This window comes from Malurus melanocephalus, unplaced genomic scaffold, assembly GCF_030028575.1.
Source record: "Malurus melanocephalus ecotype Western Australia unplaced genomic scaffold, MMel_1.1 scaffold_6, whole genome shotgun sequence".
In the NCBI taxonomy this organism is placed as follows: Eukaryota; Metazoa; Chordata; class Aves; order Passeriformes; family Maluridae; genus Malurus; species Malurus melanocephalus.
This window is the reverse complement of record NW_026623238.1, coordinates 4,948,827-4,964,987: the sequence shown is the minus strand read 5'-3', so window position 1 is coordinate 4,964,987 and position 16,161 is coordinate 4,948,827. Positions and strand designations below refer to the sequence as shown.

At 39.3% G+C, this 16,161-nt stretch overlaps 1 long non-coding RNA gene across 1 annotated transcript; it reads right to left on the bottom strand.

Moving 5' to 3' along the window:
- Positions 1-6,275: 6,275 nt before the first annotated feature.
- LOC130576919 (uncharacterized) lies at positions 6,276-14,906 on the bottom strand. Its single transcript, XR_008965724.1, has 3 exons — positions 14,669-14,906; positions 11,267-11,417; positions 6,276-6,520 (listed from the first exon to the last, which is right to left on the bottom strand). It is a non-coding gene; the product is annotated as an uncharacterized LOC130576919 (long non-coding RNA).
- Between the last annotated feature and the right edge of the window lie 1,255 nt (positions 14,907-16,161).

The following is a 16,161-nucleotide window of genomic DNA, read 5'->3' as shown; positions in this document are numbered from 1 at the left end:
CAACAGAGGCCCCTCCACAGTACTAGAATGGATAACCTACTGCTTGCAAGGCATAAAATCAGGTGAATGRACACAATTCATCCTTGGTCAAACTTCTTGGAGTACCATATAATTACAGYAGAGGAGATTTGGCTCACCAGGAACACTAAATGATATAAAATGTAATTACAATGCTCAGGGTATATTATATGCAGCATATGCTTCCTATTTGATATATATTGAGAAAAAATTGCCTCCAAAGTGTCAGCTTTAAATGTAAACAAGACACCATAATTTCACTGTGGAGAGCTCTTGCACTGCCCAGTGCAGGATGAAAAATATCTCAAGAAGTTCTGCAACAGGATGTGCCTCTAACTCCTCTCTTGGGATTTCTACCCCTTCTCTTGTACCTACTGACCAGATATTTAACAGACACTTTCTGGGTGATAGGAAAGCTCCCTTGTACAGTTTTTGGTGTTGGGACTTCTGAATACTAAAACCAGGTATCTCTTGAATAAGATAAATTCAGGGTGGGGAAATTAGTCCTTGTTGACTAGGCTTGCACAAAATAATGTTTTAGACCAAATATTAACCAGCAGTGTTTATCCAATAATACCATTAAAAAAAAAAAAAAAATATCAAATAATAAAATTAAAAAAAAAAAAAAAAAAAAAAAAAAAAAAAAAAAAAAAAAAAAAAAAAAAAAAAAAAAAAAAAAAAAAAAAAAAAAAAAAAAAAAAAAAAACAAAAAAAACCCCAACAAAAAAAAAAAAAAAAAAAAAAAAAAAAAAAAAAAACAAAAAAAAAAACCAAAAAAAAAAAAAAACAAAAAAAAAAAAAAAAAAAAACCAAATAAAAAAAAAAGAAAAACTTCAACCCTAACATGTACTCACATGAATTGCAAAATGAAATCATGGGCTGAAATTGGGCCTCAAGGCAACAGGACTTTTCACCTTTGTTAGGCTTCAAATTTAGTTGGAGTTTTGCATAATGTATACTGTATAATGCATTTTGTATATTTAATATTTTGTATATTTAATACATGGAAATCAGAAGTCTAAATGCCACTTTTGGTGTCATTTCAATAGTTATGGACCTTAGATGAATACTCTCTGAATTTGCTATACATGCAGGCAATAAAATTTTAGTGTGTATATACAAAAAAAAAAAAACAAAAAACAAACCTTTACTTCTATATTTATGTATTTGTCTTATTTGAAACTGTAGAAGTATCAAACAGCTGAATAGAAGATGATTTGTTCTTAGAAGTCAATCCTAATGAGAAAGACAGGATTTAGGTTACTGTATGGCCCACTTGCTAGTACTCATTTTAAGAGGATGGTCTGGAAAAATATTGCCTGTGTTTTATTTTCTTCTAACTTWGTTTTTTGTCTTAGTTAAGTTTTCGTCTTTCCTTTTATTGTCTGCAAGGCAGACTCTTCATTGTTTGACAGGCAGGAAATAGTATGGAACAAAGATACCAGTAATTATGGGTAAGAACAAACCATGACATTTGCTTGCAAAACAAAAAAATACACCACTAAAAAAAAGACAAAGTTTGTAATCTGACATTTACTTTACATGATCAAGRGTAAGCCAGTGGGAATTGGCTTGGCRCATGCCAAAAAGAAAAAAAGKRAAAAACCAAAATAAATCTCYAGGGCAYAATGTATATCATACAGCTATTCCAKCTGAAGCACAACATGGAATAAAAAATGTTGCAGGTTCTGAGCAAGTTTTAAATTTTTTGTCATGTAATAATTTGCTGCAATCAATCTTCTCTTACATGAATTCAGGGGATTGCACGTAATCAGTGTCAATGTTGTACCTGTAAGGTCATAAAGGCTTGAGCTGTTTCCCTCTGGAGATTCTGCTGGGAACTGAGCAGTTCTCAGGATGCCTCACCCCATGAAATGTGCTAATGGGAAACTAAAAGATGTTAGCATCTCCCCAAAGCCAAAAAGAAAAATTCAATCACTCTTGGCAAAGCTCCAAGGTGGTTTCTTTTCAAATTAATCTGTGCCATCTTGAGTCTCATTAGGAATTAGGRACTCACAGATTCCTGTCAACATTAATATCACGTAGGAAGAAGTAGCATCTCCACAAAAAGCAGAAGAAATTACTGCAACAGAAATATGTAAGGCCAAATTCTGCACTTAGTTACCCTTTGGTGAGTTTATTACAGATTCATGATGATAAAGGATAGGTGGAAAATGGCTCATCTTGGTTAAATAACACTGGCCTGATTTTCAGGGCTGTGGAGTGATTTTCAGCTGCGGGCATTTAATACTTCTGCAAAGGAATGTCCCAGTTCTCTGTAGTATCCTTTCATTTGGAGCTGCATTTTTTTTTTCTTGTATCATACATTCTCTTCCCCCAAATACGCTTTTCCTTTGAAGTTTCTTATATGGAAAAAGTAAAGCAGCTTAATGAAATTTTTATTATGCTGTTGCCCTTCGCATGATGAATTTGGGACTGAAAGACAAATCAAATCTGTCACTGTGGCAATGGGGTGTAAAGGCACTACACCGTTGTCTTTGATCCCAGACCATCTACAGTCTCAAGTGGCATGGCTGATTTTGCCCATAAAGAGACAGTTTAGATTTGAGGATTTGCAGCCCAGCATTAAATTTAATAATATGGAAGCCAAAATGAGAAGAAAAGCAGTGACTATAGACAGAAGCAAACTGTAGTTATGATCAATTTCCTTTGGGTTGAAATATTTTCTCATTAAATATAGAGGTAGTGACAAGTTATTATGACATTTGTAGTGAAATGTGAAAACAATTTAAATTTACAATTATTCAACATCATTAAATCACAGAATCATAATTACTAGACTTGAAAGGGACTGGAGGAGGTCATCTAGTCTATCTACCTTTCCTCATGGATATTTCTGCCAAGCCGCCTCTAACCATGTAGGCTSTACAAACCTCCACAAAATCAGTGCTTCACTACCCTGATGATTAGAAAAAGAAATCCCTAATGGCAAATATAAATATTTTCTTGCTTCCTTTTCAGCACATTATRGAATCATRAWCKCATAGAATGGTTTGGWTTGGAAGGGACATTAAATATCATCCAGCTCCAACCCTTCTGCCATGGGCAGGRRCACCTTCTACTGAMCAGATTGCTCAAAGCCCCATYCAACCAGGCCCTGCATATGTCCAGAGATGGGGCATCCATAACTACTCTGGGCRGCCTGTTCCAGTGCCTCACCACCCTCACAGTARAAAAACTCTCTCTAATATCTAATCTAAACCTCTCCCCTTTCWGTTCAAAGCCATTCATTACAWGTGCCCCTCCAGCTCTCTTGTTCCCTCTCTCCAGTACCCTTTTGGTAYTGCAAGGTGCCCTAAAGTCTTCCCAAAGTCTTCTCCAGGCTGAACAACCCCAACTATCTTGGYCTGACTACATAGGAGAGGTGTTCCTCCCATGTGCTCATCTCTTTCTCCAACAGATCCACATTGTTCTTACAWCTTCCGTGCTGGGCACCCCAGAGCTRGATGCAGTGCTKGATGCAGGTGGGGTCTCTCACAAGAGCAGAGTAGAGGGGCAGCATTCCCCTCCTCTGACCTACTGACCATACTTCTTTACAATAAGTTTTTGCACCTTTTTATCTCAAGTAGTCTTTTTTTTCTTTTTTTTATTTTTTTTTTTTTCCACAGGATGGAAGTTTCCAGGCTTTTCATCATTCTCACTACTCTCTCTCAGCCATCTCTATGGAAAGCATATCTCCAAGTGCAGCAGTCAGAATTCTAGATGGGACTTAATGTACACTGGATTGTCTGGAGGTGAATCTCTTGTTCAAAAAGCAGTTTGGTTCTCCTGCAATGGCAAGACACCACTGTCTCAGCCTGTGCACTGCTGAAGCCACTGTTCTTTTTCTGACTGCTGCACATGGCCTCATTTGTGGAGCTGGTTATTTCCACCTCAGAGAAGGACCTGAAAGTTGTCTTCAGGATTCACACAAACACCTTTCAGATGGCACAGGTCCCCAGGGCTGGATGTTGAGTCCACAGGCAGCATGATTCCCAAAGCCACAGATATTTGGAAATTGCTTTTTGAAAAATGCTCATCAGAGCTGTTGGTGAAGGGCAGAAAGCAGGCAATGCCAAAATGTGTAACAACACAGACTTGTGCTTCTTCCTTTACTCATCCGAAATGTCCAAATTCCTCCCTGGAATACTGCTCAGGTCTGTAGCATTGTACCTCTTCATCCTTGGTGGGTTTTCATACACAGCTGAGCACGAGGTGTCGAGAACGTACTCCACCTTACTCTGAGCTTGCTTAAGTGAAGTGTTAACTGCAAGSTAACACAGAAAACAATGTTTGTGCTAAAATAAGGCAACATGAGCAGAACTTTGGCTTTTATGGGCAACCACTGCAAGCATCCTCTGCCATCACAGCCTTTGTTGGGATAATGGGAAATGACATGCCACAGGAACTCCRTAAGCCAAAGGCAGAAAYGACACAAAACTTTTTGTGAGCAAASAGAAAATCAGTCTCTTACATAATCAAGAGGTATGATTTCCCCCTTTTTGTGTTCATTTACCTTATCATATTCCCTTATATTATATAGACTAATAATTTTATTTTGTTGTTCAAGATAATGAAAAATATGTCCAGTGCTGATTTGGCAGCTGKGCTCATGTGATTATTCTTATCTGTAGATACTGAAAACCCATAAAGTTGCCTAAGTGAGACAAAATTTTTTGTTCTAATAACACCCTATTAAAATAACCCTTAATGTTGTGAATGTTTTTCTTCCTTTTATCAATTCTTTCATTACAAAACTGTATCATAATTAACAATATAAATGTATTTATACAATAGAGAGCAGAATTATATGCTCTCTATTTTTTCATTGTACTGCCTATTTAAAATATTAAATACGTATTTTTTTAATGCACTACTAGGAAAGCTTTTGGGACAAAATATTTGAACCATTGCAGAAAGTTCCTGGATTTCCTAACCTTGAAAATAAATCTTGAAACTCGGTGTTTTTCTGGCAGACAAGACAGTGCTATTTGAGTGAAACAAAGCCTGCAGCAGCAACAGCAACATCTACCTGGATTTACTGGTGGAATGTGTTGCTGGTTTACAGCCTCTCTTCTGTAAGCACAAACCCCATGAGACAATTTTTGGTGTTGTTGCTTTCCTTTCTTACTTTAAATGCAGTCTGTTCTCACTTTCCATTTTAAATTGAACCTCTTTTCCACTTGGAGGGTTTTAAACATTTGCAAGTACGTGTCATTTTTGTAAGGAAAAAGCCACTTGACTAACATAGTCCGTGCCAAACAAAGATCACTTTTTTGGGGCTGCTTTGGGAGTCCAAGGAAATTCTAGACATGAGTGTGTAGGTGATACCAGTTTATATAGMACAGTTTATAGTATTGCAATACAAAGGCAGATTATCAAAAATACCACCTGTCCCAGCTACCTTTGAAACTCTCCCCACAGGCCTTCTGTTTGTCTGAGTAAGCCTCTCAGATGAAGTTCTTGGTGTGAGGGGCWGTACTCTGCTTTCCTGTAAGCCCTCTTTAGGTACTGGAAGGCTGCTCTAAGGTCTCCCTGGAGCCTTCCCTTCTGCAGGATGAAGAGCCCYAGCTCTCCCAGCCAGTGTCCATAGGGAATGCTGTGTTATAGTGGGGATACTCATCAGGCAGCCACGGTGCGGAAGAGACTGCTGATCTCACCTGAGCTGSTTTCAGATGGCAAGAACACACCAGATCCCACAGTTACCAACCCCCCAAGAAACTAATACAGAACTCAGATTATATTTAAAACTGAGCACAGCTGGTGGGCAGGGCCATGGCTGGTGTTTCTGGCTGCTGCTCCCCACWGCTCTCAGCCCTAGAGACTGCTACAGGACCAAACACCTTGGGGAAAGTAAAGAAGGGCATGAGGTATAGGCAAGTTTCTGTGGAGAGGTAATTTCATACMAGAAAGTGAAATGGAGGGATTTTCAGAAGGTCTAAGGGAATAGGAGTCTTCCCTCTTAGTGGAAAAGCTGCTGGATGGGTCCTAAGMCACCTCCAAAACTTGGCAACCTCATAAACAACTTGGCAGGTCTGGTGGAGCTCAGGAATAAAACTAGCACTGGTGCCTCAGGAGCTCATCATGCTCCAAATTTCCTAATTTTCAATATGGAATCATTTCACTACTGAAATTTAAGGACTGGATGCACAAAGTTGGTGTTTTTTTTTGGTTTTTTTTTTTTTTTTTTTTTTTTTTTTTTTTTTTTTTTTTTTTTTGAAAGCCATAATTTTCTAGCTAGCAGAGATACACCCCGTTTCCAGCATGAGAAAGATTTGCCTGATGTCTTGGTTTGCATTTAAACCAGCCGTGGTGTTCAGTGACATCTAGGGACTGCCTTCGAGAATTGCATTGTCTGGAAACCACAACAYCTCCGTGTGTCTCCTTCAGACAAACTGGGATTTTGAACGCTGAACCATTGCTTCCAGCTGCTGTGGTCATTGCTGAACTCTGTGGACAGACATTTCCATCTTCACTGAWGGAGAATTGCAGTAATCATGACCTGTGGAAACAGGAAAATGCTGAGGYACCACTTTACATTCTCAATGAATCATTTGGAGCTACTTCAATATTGCAGGCTTTCATCTCAATATAAAGTTTGTGCTCACCCCCCCACAAGGCCCCATGGCCAGGGGGAGATTTTTTTACTCAAACACATAATAAATGTAGGGGGGTGCAGGCAGTGTGTTCTTGGTCACATTTCAGAGTATCTAAGTTATGAACTACGGTACAGTATTATTGGTTGAGAAAAATGATTCTTGTTGACTAATTAATCTTTTTCTGACTCAACTGTAAGTGAATAAACATCAGTTTACTCTTAAGCAGAACTTATCCTCTTTCAGTCTCACTTTTAAGAGTCAGGAAAGCTCCTTTTAATTCTATTTACTTTTCAAGGCCCTGCTGYTGATATTTCTAAGCATCAGTAACCTGGGAAGCAACTGCTGAGCTGGAGGAGCAGGGTGCCAGCTGTGCTTGGCATGGGAGAGCAGGAGCAGCAGAATGGGCACCAGAGGTGTTAGGGGCTGTCAGGGCCCTCCTGAAACAGGCTGCTGAAGGAGACAATGGGAATGGGGCAAAGTATGTTCCAAACTAAAGTAACTCTATGAAAAATTCCTCCCTTTCTTCCATCAAACCTTCTTGGGATTACAGAAATGAATACAAAAAAAACCAAAAAAACAAAAAAAAACCCCTCCCCCCCAAAAAAAAAAAACAACCAGATGCCAAAGAGGTTTTACTGTTCTGCACAAAGTTTACTCTGGAGATGCAGTTCTCACAACAGGATTAATTCAAACTCAGGATCACTTTTCCAAGAAGCCAGCTAGGCTSTAAAGTCACAAATCCATGTTTGGTGGAAGGAACAACACCATGAGCCATAGTGGAATTGTGGGACTTTACACTGTCACTGTAATCGTGTTTCCAGAACCTACAAACCCTGATAACTGTAACCAAGGCTGCTTCAGCTAGGAAGTCCACTAGTTAAATAGAGAGAAGGGCACAAAAGGACCTTGTAGTCTGAGGTCACAGAGCAGGTCCTGTGTAAGAGCACTAGACCTCTTCTATCTATTSCCTTTCTCAATTTATTGAGGAATATCAGAGCATTCCAGAGGTTCTCAGCTATCTCAGTTGTGGAAGAGTCTCCTCCAGAGCATGACTTGGATATGCTGTGGACAGCCTTTCCTCTGGCTGTCTAAGGAGCTCAGCTGAGATCATGCATAAGCTGGTACCTTGATCTCCCAAAAAATAGTGCTGAACTTTGACCTACATTTGTGGTGTGGCAACCTCGACCAGCTCTGCTGAGAGTTCATTTCTCAGGAAGAGGTTATGTACTGCGCAGTGTGACATACTTACTCATTTATTTGCTTTATTTTTAAACTCAGATGTATTTTTTGAATATTGCCTGTAACACTATGCTGCTGGGAGGGATCCCAGTTCYTCTCATTCCTTGAGGTTTTTGGATCTGTGGTTACTCTGCTGTTTGCTGGAAACGATGTACTGCCTGTGTTTATGATGAGGAAGCCATTTGTGCTGTTACAAACACATTGCWAATTAAATAACCCTGTTCTGGTTTGAATTTCGTGTTGCAGTTTTCACAGGGATACCCCTGGTTTCAGCACACGCCAGGCAGATGCTGCCGCACCTGCAGCACCCCACTGAGCAGCACTTACACCAAGGTCATGCCTTGTCACCCTTTTTGTCCTGCTGCCCCACTGACAATCACCAGGAGTGGCTGTGTCACACCAGCCCATGCTCCACAACTCAGGGCTCCTGCACCATCCTGAGAGAAGCAGTTTTTTCCTGGTTGACCTTGGATGGGGCTGCAAAGGGCATGAGGCTGCAGACTCCAGTCCACGTGCCCCTGTCCTGCTGTTTGGTGGTCACTTGAGGCTCCAGCTCTTCACCTTTCTGCCATCTGTTTCATATAGGCTTTTCTCATGTTAATTCCTAACCTACTTATTTGCTTATGAATAGGATAAATTATGTTTCTCCCTGGAGAAATCAAATGCTCCCGATCTGCGGTTCCTTCAGAGAGAAACCTGTGCCCAGGCTCAACAGAAATAATTGCCTCTGCCCCAGTGTAATGACAAAGAGATAAGCAATCTCTGTGGCCCAGCAGTTTAGTGAATCCATCTTCCCTTCCTAACAGCTGGATTAGAGGCTTTGTGCTCCCAGGCTCTGCAATAGTTTCCATCTCTCAGAGAATACAAATAATTGCTAAGAACAAACCATGCTATCACAGTTGTCATATATTTCTTGGTTGAGTTATCAGCAATAACTAATCTATCATCCAAGCTTTATTGTTTTGGCACCTTTGGGAGACATACATGAAGCACAATGAATATAAATCRCATTGCATTTTGACAGTATCTTAAGATTTATGGAGAAACTAAAGAGAAAACAGAACCATTTTGTATGTGGAAAAGATGGGAAAATTATTGATTCAAAACCCAGTTAGAATGGTCTCAGTCTAGTAAGACAATGGGAGATAAGTTTGTCTTCAGATCCATGGAACAATGACAGTGACCTGAAAATAGTAAAGGGTTTTTGAGCAGCTTCACTGAAGTCAATGTTGGGCAGGGACGGAGGTATTTTTTATTCCCAAAGTCACGGATAGACTGACACATAATGCTTTTGAAAATCCTGCCAATAATTTGTACTGTTTATAACAATGTAACAGTCACAAGGGTGTCTTTTCCATTTGATTTTTGAGGAAAAATGTTTTGCCACCAGAACAGCAGGAACAGATAAAATACTGGGAAGCCTCATTACAGCCACAAATATCTGTTCAACCCAGAGAACCTGAAGCTACGACACCACTGACATTTCCCATGAAAAATACTCTAGTCTCTGTTTATTTCCTCCTAGGTTCTGTAATAAGCTTCGAACCATTAAGGTGATTCTCAGAGMATGGAAGTGAATGACCTAACTTCTTAGCAACTTTATCCAGCCCCTCTGAGTCTGAGGCAAATCTTTCAGCTTCAAATCAGGTGGAAAAGACCTATGGCAGAAGGTTCTACTTCTGTTGTCCCTACAGAAAGAGGACAAGTTGGCTGTCAGTCCTGCCCCTGGCTGCTCACTCAGCTCCAGGAAAATTATCTTTGATGGCAGCACAAATCTGCACCTCAGGAAGACACATCTTATTCTTATCTTGTTGCTCTACTAAGATGTTACCAAGAATCCCAGGCTGATGCATTTTGATGAATTAAAACTTGATTCCCACTRAAAAAATGCCAGTGTGATAAAACCTGGTTTGAAACAAGTTAAATTGCTTTCAGTTGGATTAATGCCTGGTTTCATCAAAAGTGCTCTTTAAAAAAATATGAAAACATTTCCATCTCAAAATTAGTAATTTTATTAGGCCAGCCATACACTCTCATTAACCTATATTTTAGAGGTCAGTCACTAAACCGAGGTATTAATTATGCATGTAGACATAATTCCTAATTTCTAAAATAGTGATAAAATAGTCAGAGTTCAAAGAAAAAAGCAAAATTAAGAGAGATTGATTAGGAAATTACTGGAAAAAAGATCAGTAGAAACAAATGTCTTAAAGATGTGATTATCAAAGAAGAACACAGTGAAAAATGACAAGTCCCAAAGTAAGAAATTATAATGATAAAGTTTTAAACATGTACGCTTCTATTTTCTGTCCTCTAAAAAAAAAAACTGAAGATCAACAACAGACAAAGTAGCGTTAGGGATTTCTGACTGAACACACATGGAAGCACAGGCAATACCAAGCACAGGACATCAAACCCCAGGATAACAACTTGCCCAAAGATTTTAGTGCTGCATGAAGCCAATAGTTCAGAAACACCAGACAAATGTTCCTTTAAAAGGAGATGGTGACTGGTGGTTCATTTAGTGCACTGCGCAAACAGATCTTTGATCATCATTGACAGAAGACCTATAAAGGACAGATGTGAATATCAAATATCCTTTYCCTACTCAATGGTAGTGCTATTTACAAGATTATTCCCATAATTTTCACTATTTTATGATCTTCAAATAGCATAGCAACTAACATCTAGGTGACTTTTTCCATGAAAGATGGGACCAGAAGAACTTCCAAGATCTTTTCCAGCCTGGGCTGTTCTATGATTCTATTATTCTGTGAAAATATTTTTTTTTCTTATGTTTTAAGAGGTCCGATTTAGATGTACTATGAAAATAATGAAATTCTTCCAAAAAGATGCAAAGATCCTGGTTGTGGGTCTGCACAGGTGAAACAACCATGTAGCATATGGGATAAATTACCCTTCTTCGTGTCTGAGGTAGAAGAAGCAAAGGTGAAGTTAAGGAAGGTCAAGGACAGATTAAGAAAGGCAACTTTCTTAAGAACAGAACAACTGCTCTGAGTTTAATTTAATTGTTTTAATGAATGAGACAATTTGAAAAAAAAAAAGGAGTGGAGTGGAAAAGGATTTAGAAGAGGACAGAGATCATTAGTCCTAGTGGAATAAAAACTAAGACATTTGTGGAAGAGAAAGCTTAATGTGAAGTTTTTCTATTGTCTGTAAAGAAAGTGGAACTATGAATTTTTAAGTTCAGTTTCTGAAGGGAAAGAGGGCTCAGAGCTCGAACTTCATGAGAAGTATTGTCCCAATGCTAACCTGATCTTTATGTGTATTATCATCTTGTCCTGTAGCAATATTCTCTGCTCAGTGCCTGGATGAGGCAYGTCACATTTAGAAGAGCACCAGTGAAGTGTCTGTACTTTTCTTTATCACTCTTGGCAAGGGACACTTACTGCGCTGGCTGAAGAGTGGTGTTGGCTGATTTTAACACTTAACAGGCATAATTTTGCATCTCAAAATACTTTTTTTGCATATTAGCATATTKTGAGGTTTTCTCTTTCCCATGTCTCCAGTCTGCTAGTGCTGTAACAATACACAAAAAACCTGAAAAACAAACAAAAAAAAATTTAATCAACCACCCAAAAAACCCAAATGAGAAGAAGATATTTAGTGCTTTATCTTATAGAGAACAACTGCAAATATTTTTAGTCACCCAGGCATAACAAAATGAGATTTCTCCTATGTATTAGACTTCTTTAGCTTTTGGCACAGTTACACGAAACTGTGAGAGTTTTCTGGCTTGCTTTACAGCTTGAAATGTGGGTACATGACCTTCTCCTCACAAATAACTTACATTCTTAGCAGCTGCAGAAACCCAAGTGAGAAATTTGCTCTCAGAGGCTGCCACACCATACTGGTGGTCACCAAAGCTCTGAAAGATGCTTCAGGAGTGGTACAGTGGGGTAAAAACGGCTTCCTGCCTCATGCTGACCTTGTGAAATTTTTTTTTTTTGCTGTTTAGATCTGTCTGATAGTCATGTCTACTGGAATGCATTGCGCACCATCTCTACTAAAGCCAAAGAGAGGTTTCAAAGAGCATAAAATAATTAAAGTAATTTAAACCAAACCTTAATCTAAGACAACACCATATTTTCCTTTTTCTTTTTTTTCTTTTTCTTTTTTTTTTTTTTTTTTTTTTAAGAGAAAAGTTTTTTTACAACCCTTTTTTTTTGTTTTAGCTACAATAACTTCATGGCCATTTGCTAAACTCAAAATAATCTGTGTATCCCATAGAGACTGGGCACCGGTTTAAATAATCAAACCTTTCTTTTTCACCAGTACAAAACAAGCTTTTACCAGTTAAAAACCACTAGGGATCTATGCAAAATTTGAGAAAAATGGAAACCAAGATATGTAAGAAAATTACAGACTTTTCTTATATTTTAGAAAGTAGAGTTTCTCAGAGGGGAAAAATCCCAACTAAATTTGAGTAGCTTTTTTTTCAGGGTGTGCTATGCACTTCTGACATGAACACTCCCTAATTGTTCATCACATCAGAACATCTTCCTTGTGGTGCAAACATTGTAATTTTTAAGAAGTTGATACCTTTTATTTACCCATCACTGCATTAAAGAGACTTATCAGTCTTTTTTACGCATTTACTTACATTAAAGTGTGGCCTCAATTGATTCTCCTTAATTTTAGGGTATCAACTGCATTAAGAACCTAATCACTTGAGATGCTATGAGACCACTAAAACTGTCCTCTAGATATGTTCATTTCTTGTGAGGCCATGGAGGGCTCTTGGATGCCTCAGACACAGCCCAAACAGAGCTGGAACACACTGGTTAAGTGTTGAAGGCACACGGAGGAAGGGATGGGGGTTGTTTTTTTCCCCTCCTCTACAATAAACTTTTCCTTTGAGACTCCTGATTAACTCAGTCATTGATAGCAGACAGTGTTTTCCTTCTTTAGCTGATTAAAGCAATCAATTTCATGTGGCCCTGGAGGAACAATGGATCCATAAATATTTGTTTTCCTTTGCTACCTCTCTAAAAACAGGACTGCTCATATCTTCTGGAAAGGAACATGGAATGGGGACAAAGGGTGGGGGGAATCAAGTGSATGAAGTATGCTAAAGACTTGTTATGTTCACTGTAATTTGACTCTCTCCAGATTAAATAAAAGAGCTGGTACGGCTGCAATCTCATGTTGAACATGGTGCATACCAGCCTGAAAACTCGTAACCTTTATCCAGGCTGTGAATCAGATTGCGAAAGCTGATGTTCACACAACGGAACATTTTCCAAGACAAATGCCATCCATGGCTGCTGCCTGCCTCAGCTTGCTGTGCTGGAGGCGATATTCAYAGCGCTGACCCCGGGAGGGGCTTGGAGGAAAGACACTCCCCAGCAGCTGAGGAATAGGAATAAGAGAACTTCATGGCATGAAATGTAGTTTTGGAGCCTTAGCCCTCTAAAGGAGGGGACTGTGGGKATTTCTGTAATATTGGGACATTCTTTGCCTTCATTACCTTTCTTTGTGGTCTGCATTTCCTCMCAGCTTTAAAAATTACAYGAGAGTGGAATAGCAGTTGAGTRTTACCATCTCTTTCCTTCTGGTATRGGGAGGTTTGGGTCTCCTTRCCCAGAATCTCATRCTCTGGGGGCAGTGTAAGCTTTGCTTCAGGAGCTGTTGGCAAAGTCTCACCAGAAATATGTGGGATTCAAGCTTGCAAGTGCAGTCATGGTGCTTTGGTGTTTTTTTGTGCCCGTTGTTCCTGCCTGCTCCCAAATGTTAGGAAATTCTTTGTGCACACTCCTTGTTCTTATTGAGGGGGCAGGATGCAGGTGTTTAGGGTGCAGTTGACTGCCTGAACTAGGCTTTAAACAGAGGTCATTTKAGTTAGAGCTAGGTAAATAAACTGGCTGAGGCTGCTAAAATATCCTTTAAATATTTGTTTACTTTCTGCATTCCAGTGGTGTAGCTTACACACTATCACATCTACTTTTGCCAGTACAGGAAGAAAAGAAAACCATTCTTCTCTGCTCYGAGAGTCTGGAAGCCAAGTATGTGTCTGGAGCAATCTTGAGTGGCCGATTTATAGACATCCAGAAATACACATTTATCAAAAAGGGGCAGTGTGTCCCAACACCATACACAACAGTGGGGATTGCTGCAGTGCCTCAAACAGCAGAAACACAAAACAGAACAAAATCACCTAGAAGACATTAATAGTAAATTTTTAATCTGTTCTGTTTGAAGTAATCGTTTTCCTCAAATTAAAAAGGGTAAGGAAGATCCAGTGTCTTACTGGGTATCAAGTTTACCTGTCTGAACACTATTTTCATAATGTTTGTCTTAGGGCTTAGATATCCTTGCAAGTACAACTATTTTTSTCCCAGAAGCACAGTCTTTTGGCAGCAATCTCACACAATTTCACAATATGTTGTAATATATGAACATGAATTCTACTCTTAAAATGAAGTGGCTCATCATCTTTCGGGGGGAAGTTATGGAAGAAAACAGGAAGAACTGACCTATGGATATGAATGTTACTGACTACAAGGCAGACAGTGTTAAATAGTACAGTTCAWCCAGAGGGATCAGATGATCCCAGAACACTGAGAGAACTGGCACATGGAGGTAGAAGTCTGGTAGAAACCATTATAAATACACCCATCACATTGACTGTGGTAGCTTTTGACTAGAGAATAATAAACTTCYGAGCTATATTTGATGAAAGAAAAACACAAGGCAGGCATCCACTGAGCCATTTGTCAGTATCCATGATTTCAGAACAGTTTTCAAGAAAAACATGAGTAGAGATGTGGAAGAAATGCAACAATACTTACCAAATATGGATTCTGCAAGGCTTATCTGGCAACTTTTGTGCTAAGCTATTCCTGGATGAGGGGGATGAAGCAGAGCCAAACCATCCAGATTTGTCTAAAACACTTGCTATAGCCTTTGGTCRTGCCCTACATGAGAACTGAACTGAGATGGAGAAGATGAGGAAAATGGAAAGACATCACCAGCATGGAAATACTTCATCAGGAAAAAATGAGGTGCTGCTTTGAGTGGGTATCTATGGAGCTGAAAATGGCTTTTTTTATTTTACAGAGATTGGTCGTGAGGTGGGGCTGATTTAATAGTTTAGTTGATGGTCTTTCCATATGAAATGGGTACTCAAAAACTTTGCTAAAAACAGCAGGGAGTAGAGGTAAAGCAACAGGGGACTATGAATTAGCTCCAGAAATAAATGTTTTAAAGATTGGGAGGTTCCCAGTGCCCTGATTGCAACTTATATGACCTTGAAAAGTTCAAAATGCATGTTTTCTTTTTTGCCAAACTGTTCCCAAAAATGTAGTTTTRCTGAATAAGGTTGAGTTCCATGATACATTTACTTGTTTTTCTGCTTTCCTTCTTCAGCACTGAATTCTTCTTTTTCTCTGCTTCTGAGTGTTTTGAAGTGATTCTCATGACAATTGGAAAGGAAGACAAATCAAAACAACAACAAAAAAAAAAAAACACATAAAGAAGAGGAAAAGCTCTTGTGTTTCAAGATAGTAGTAAAAATGGGTAACTGGCTCACTGAATTATCCTTTTCTTTTTTGGCAGGATTATGCAAACTGTTTTCAAGAGTTAAGGCAGATTCTTGCTGGAAAAGGCAGCTCCTACAYAGGGTTTTAGACAGCTTGACAGGGCAATGATGCACTGCAAAAAAAAACCCCCTAAACATGTATCAGTAGCAGAGTTTTTGAAGGGTAAAGGCGCCATTGGGCTCTGCTGCACACACTCAGCTTGCAGATGGGTTTAGCAGCAGCTTCTGCTTAAGGAGAGCTTGAGGGGAGKGGGAGTGATCCTGCCACAGCATCCAGCTCTCATGTAACAGTTCCTGGACCTCAGCTGTGGGAAAAATAGTTTTTGGGGGTACCCACAGGCAGTCAGGAGGATTACCCTAATCAGTGCAGGTGCAGGGGACAAGGTCTGAGTCTCTTATTGAGGAACGTGCTTGGGAAGAATCAAGGGGGTGTGTTTTCCGATGGGGATTTTTTAAGGGCAACCTGCCAAGCATTTCAGCAGCTAATTATATTGGGAGTTTATTTTTTGAAGTGTTTATAAGTGATCCAAAAAGAGGGAGGTTTGATTCTTCCACTTGACATGTGCCAAATATAATTGGAATGATCACACACTGGTCAGTCTGTGAACAAATTGGATTTGCAATTTTGGCAATCACTCGGCTCTTGAAAGGCACTCTGGAAATCAGGATGGTTTGTTTCATGCAACGCTGACAGTTTGTGCACAAAAAAAGAATAGAAAAATAAGCACTTTCTTGCTAAACAAA